Source organism: Pinus tabuliformis, chromosome 5_1, assembly GCF_031772625.1.
Source record: "Pinus tabuliformis cultivar Carrire ecotype Pingquan chromosome 5_1, CPIR1, whole genome shotgun sequence".
In the NCBI taxonomy this organism is placed as follows: Eukaryota; Viridiplantae; Streptophyta; class Pinopsida; order Pinales; family Pinaceae; genus Pinus; species Pinus tabuliformis.
In genome coordinates, this window is record NC_142305.1 from 501,191,970 (window position 1) to 501,198,084 (window position 6,115).

Here is a 6,115-nt window from a genome sequence, read left to right on the forward strand (position 1 = left end):
AGTATCAGAGTTGTGTCTCCCTAGATGGAGTACACCTCAAATTTTGTTTTCTCAAACATGATAGGCTTTCTAGCCCAAGCATCTGCAAAATGTAATTTTCCTCATTAATGAAAATGAAAACGTTTTTCTGGGGGAAAAAAAATTATAAATTTCACTACAACTTAATACATGCAATAAAACTCCAACAGTGGAGTGTTGAGGACTTTCCCACTCAAGCACAGGAACAGAGTATATGAAACAACTGGAAACTAAAGCTCCCTCAGGTTCCAATCGACCCCAACAAAGCAAGCATTATCACCAGGCAACCATCACATTGGAACCCCCCTCCAACAAATGTGATCAAACTAAATTTTGACAGGGCCTCAAAAGGCAACCCCGGTAAAGCCGAACACGGTGGTATTTTCAGAGATCAAGAAGGCTGACCATTGCTAATATACTTTGGCTCAATAAGATGGCACACGAACAACTCTGAAGAGATGGAAGGATTGTGCAAGTTATGAACTTAATGCATCAACACAATTTTCATCCTATCATAATAGAAGGGGACTCCCAAATTTTGATACACATGGTTACCCAAATGCAGTTGGGAACTGTAGCTACAAGAGTCGCTACCAGCTAGAGACTATCGGCCAGGCTAGAACTAATAGAGCAATGGATGAAAAACAGAAGAGCTACCACTTTCATTCACATCAAAAGAGAAAACAACAGGGTGGCCGATCTTTTGGCAAACATCAGAGTTGAACATGATCAAGTCCTTCAATCTGGAACAATCAACATTTTACATGACCAAGCTCAATTACAAGCATGCACTGACCTGGTGCACCATGATGCACATCCCCCGAATGAGGGTGCTCAGCAGTGATAATAAGGTGGTGGCCAAATGGAATGACATGTGGCTAACCCACATGGCCCTCCGTAAACTAGCGCACTGGTCTAAACTTGACATTAATCACAACCATAAATGGAAATTAAGGGGACGCCATCCCCAACATGACTGCAACCACCACCCTTGGCTCCGCGCGAAAATGAATACAGGCGAAGCTCTTACCACTACACCTGTTCATCATCCTCTGCCACTGCAATGCCTCTGCCCTCAAGCTGCTGCTGCTCCCAGCCATCGCACTTCCACCGGGAGGTGCTGCCATCTCCTCTGCTGTATTGAATTCGGCCCAGGAATTCACTTCTCCTAGAGCCTGGCCTGCCATTTCATTTTACACTTTGCCTCTGCAATTGGTCCATCCTCAAAGCAGCTCATTAATCTCATTGAGCCTCAGCATTACCCCGAGCCCAATTTTGGAAGAAATTCACAGATTACAGGAGCTAACATGACAAGAACGCGTCATCGAATGTGCAGTGGTTGGGGTGGAAGCGAAGATAGCCTGGCTCATCTCCCACCTTCCTTGGTCTCTAAATCCACCTCCTCTCTGGCCCATCAATTTACAGGGGGCTACCCAAACACCCGCAGTGGTAGAGGAAGAGGCCGCTCTCAACCTCAAAGCCACCATTCGACGCCCCATGCCTCGCCTCTCAGTGGAAGTCCTGCCAATCCTGCTTCGCCCCCCAGGGCTACTCCCTCAAATCCTCAAACGCATCTCCAGACCGCCCAATTCACCTTTTGTTCTTCCATGAACAGGCCCCTCATTATTGCCACAATCTCCATCAGCTTTCATGAGACGGAACAATTCACAACTAAGGGCCAGACAGTTGCAGGTGGTGGCCAAACCAATACAATTCAGGAGCCAGCCACTGTTGGTGGTGGTCACAACCGAGAAGCTCTGGACATGGCTCAGACGAGCACCCACGGAGTTAGGATGCGGCAAATTGAGAAGGGCAAGGGACAACTAGGGAAGGAGGCAGACAAGGACCAGCAGGCAGAAGGAGAGGCGGATCCTTACAGATGTTTCATTGAGGAAGAACAACCGGCGCAACAACTCGATGACACGGAGGCTTTCCACCAGGGAGATGTCGACATGGAGGAGTACAAGTGCTTCATTGTGGAGGAACACCTGTCACCTCCACCTCGCTCCTAGTCAGCCATTCTGCATGCCGCGTGATCGCCACATGGTCTGCCACCTGCTTGCCACGTGTCTTCTCAGGTTTTTTTACTGGAATTATGCTTTCTAGCTTTGATTAATGGGGATTAGGAAAATTTGATAGTTTCAGATTCCTGGAATGGTTTTTTGTTTAACTTCGAAAAACTTCTAAAACAATTATGCGCAATTGCTGGTTTCCCTTGCGTGGGTAGCAAGTTAACTATGCATTAGGTTTTTGATTTGGACTGGTTTCCCTTTTTGGGTAGTCTGGACTCTTTTTCTGCTGTTTTTTGCCAACTCTCAGGCATGGCTATGCAAAGGCTAAGGCCTCAGTGTACAATATTTTTTCCGAAATAGAATTAGCCTAACTTAGAAAAAAAAATAGATGCAATAAAAATAAATAAATTTCATTACAATCTAATAGATATAACCTATGTGAAAAATATACGTGCCTAGAACACATAACACAATATAATATTAACTAATAATTAACACATAACACAATATAATATTAATTAATAATTAAGACAATAATTTAATGACACACTCATTAAATTTATTTTAACTCTAGATTTACAAAGGTGGCCCATAGGGATCATCTCTTTTTTTCACTTCATATTTATAAAGGTATGTAATTCTAAATATTTGATCCCTCTCAAGGCTTAATAGATCGAGATTTAAAATAGATCTACACTAGTTTTATTTTTAAAATGAAAATATTTATTAATATAATTATTATTTTTATTTTTAATCAAATTAATTTAAATTCAAATATATTTATAAATTTAAATAAAAACTAATTTGAAAAAATATAAAATAATTTAAATTAATTTAACTTGAATAAACTCAGTTTTAAGAAGATGAACATGTTATGTGAGATAATCCATTATTTCCTTTTTATTTATCATATATTTTCACTATATAATATTATATAAAATTATTTATTATTTTAATAAAATTATTTTAAATTAAAATATATTTATAAATTTAAATAAGAGTTAATTTGAAAAATATAAAAGAATTTAAATGAGATTTAGTTTTAGAAAATGAAAATGTTGCTAGAGGAGATGATTATTTTTATTTATCATTCATTTTTAGTGTAAAGTGTTATATTAAATTTATTTATTATTTTACTCAAAATAACTTTAAATTAAAATAAAAGTTAATTTGAAAATTATAAAAGAATTTAATTTAATTTAACTTCTCTTGTGATTTTGATTTCATACAATTTAAATTTTAAAATTTTATAAAATTTAAATTTCAAATTTAAATTTGATTGAAACTAAATCTTATATTACAAATAAATTTAAATAATGGAAAAAGTTATAAAAAATAAATTTAGTTCCACAGGCACACTCATTGATGGACATGCTCAAATGTGGTATTGCAAGTCAACAATAATTCAAAACAAAAATAAAATTATTCTTATATTTTTAAATTTTTATTTTGCATGATGTATACATTATATGCAAAATGAAACTCTAAAAATAACAAATTTTCATTTTTTTTTTCTCAAAAATATATCCATGTGATACCATACTTAGACACAATGATAAACAGACATTGAAGTAAAGTTCATGGTTCATCTTACACAAGAAAAGCTGGTTTATATGAAATTTTATGCATTTAAATATGCTACATTAGAGAAGAATGTCATGGGAAAGCCATGGGTTGTCAAAACCACTAACAATAAATGGTCTAATTTATCTCAATTTTATTTTAATTATTAATTTCATTTTTTTTTTTAATTTTTATTATTATTATTTTAATGTGCCACGTATTGATCTTAAACTTTGCCAAATCAATTTAATTTTGTGATTTGGAAAGCACCTTTGAAAATTGTCTTGTAAAGGAGTGGTTTTGAAATTTGTCAAATGACAATGATAAGATTTTTAGATTCAAAGATTATCACATGATTAGCTATCTCTCTTCTACTCTATAACCAAATAAAACCAATTGGGGAAATAAACAGGGTAAAAATGGAGAAACTAATATTTATCACAAACTGGAAATTGGGCAATTTTGGAAAATTGTGATTTTTATAAAGCATTATGTACAGGTTGAAATATGCTCATTAGAATAATGCCATGAGAAAAATCATGGGTTAAAATTACTATGGAAAAACCATGAGTTGTCAAAATTATTGATTTTTTATTTATTTTCCTTTTAATGTAATTTGATTGAGTCAAAATTTTAAAAAAGATATGAAAAGACATTACAAAATGTTAAACAGGACAAGATAGAACATTACAACATCTCTACCATATTGAGTTGGAGATATTAATATTTATTAAATATTTAATTAATAGATTACCTTAGATCTACCTTAACTTTGGATCTACCAAGTGCCAGGAGGGATCAAATCTCTTTTCTCTCTAAAAGAGTTTTGCATCTCAAGAAATTTGATCCCTATGGGCCCTTGGTAGATTTAGAGTTAAGATGGATGTAGGATGGTTTAATTTCCCATTCAAATAGGCTATATTCCACAAGAATACCGTGAATAGATATCATAAGTTCTCAATATTTTTATTTTTTTTAATTTTATTTTATTAAATAGGACATTACATTATAACATCTCTACCATACTAGGTTGTCCATGGTGCAATAATAATTAATATATTGTTAATATTTAATTATAACATTAAGATAATTATGTAATATTACTTACATTAATAACACATTAATATAATATTAATGATACATTAATAACATATTAATCTATATATTAACACATGTTAACTATAATGGACTATAGTTGACGTGGTCAACCATAGTCAACATGAACATCATATTCAATATTAGTCAACATTATTGCCATGATGAGCCATGGTTCAACACATGCATCATTGCCTATGTGTACATGACCTATAGCGAACCATAGTGAATTATATTGAACCATAGTGGATGACCATGTTTGACTATGGTGGCCTATAATGGATGGCGAGAGTTAATCATAGTCAAACCATAATTAACCATTAGAAACCACCATCTCAATGGTAACCATAGTCAAATCATGATCAATCACATATACATCACGAACTATATCGAACCATAGTGGATGACCATGGTTGACCATGGTGGCCTATAGTGGATGGCTAGAGTTAATCATAGTCAAACCATAATTAACCATTAGAAACCACCATCTCAATGGAAGCCATAGTCAAATCATGATCAATCACAGATAAACCATCGACAAAACATGATCAACCATGGTCAAACCATTGTTATCTATACTTAACCATAGCCAACCATGGTTGAACACAGTCAAACTATAGTCAAATGATGGCCAATCATAGTTAATCATGGTAAGCCATAGTCAAAATGTGTCCAACCGTCATCAACCATAGTCAAGCCATGGTCATCATGGTAATCCATAGTCAAAACATGTCCAACCATCATCAACCATAGTCAAGCCATGGTCATCATGGTAAGCCATAGTCAAAACATGTCCAACCATCATCAACCATAGTCAAGCCATGGTCAACCATAATCAAACAATGGTCATCCATAGTCAAATAATAATCACATCATAGTCAAGCATAGTCAAACCATGGTATACCATGGTCTACCATAGTCAACCCATGGTCAATTATAATCAAGCCAAGCTAAACCGTGAAAAACCATAGACATGCACAGTGAACCATGGACATCCATGGAAGGTATTATTAAGTTTTAATAGGTTTTTATTAATAATGTATTATATGTAATAATGTTTCATAATTATTTTTATATTTAATAGGGTTTAAATTTTATTTAATATTTAATTTTAAATAGGATTAACAAAAATATTAAATAGTCGAAACATGGCATACCATCAACAACCATAGTCAATCCATGGTCAACCATAATCAAAAAATGTTCAATCATAGTCAAATCATAATCACATCATAGTCAGATATAGTCAAACCATGCTCTATCATAGTCAACCCATGCTCAATCATAATTAAACCAAGGTAAACCATGAACAATCATAGTCATCCATAGATAACCATGGACATTCATGGACTAGCTATTATTAAGTTTTAATAAAGTTTTATTAATAAGGTGTTATATTTAATATTGTTTCATAATAAAGTTTATAT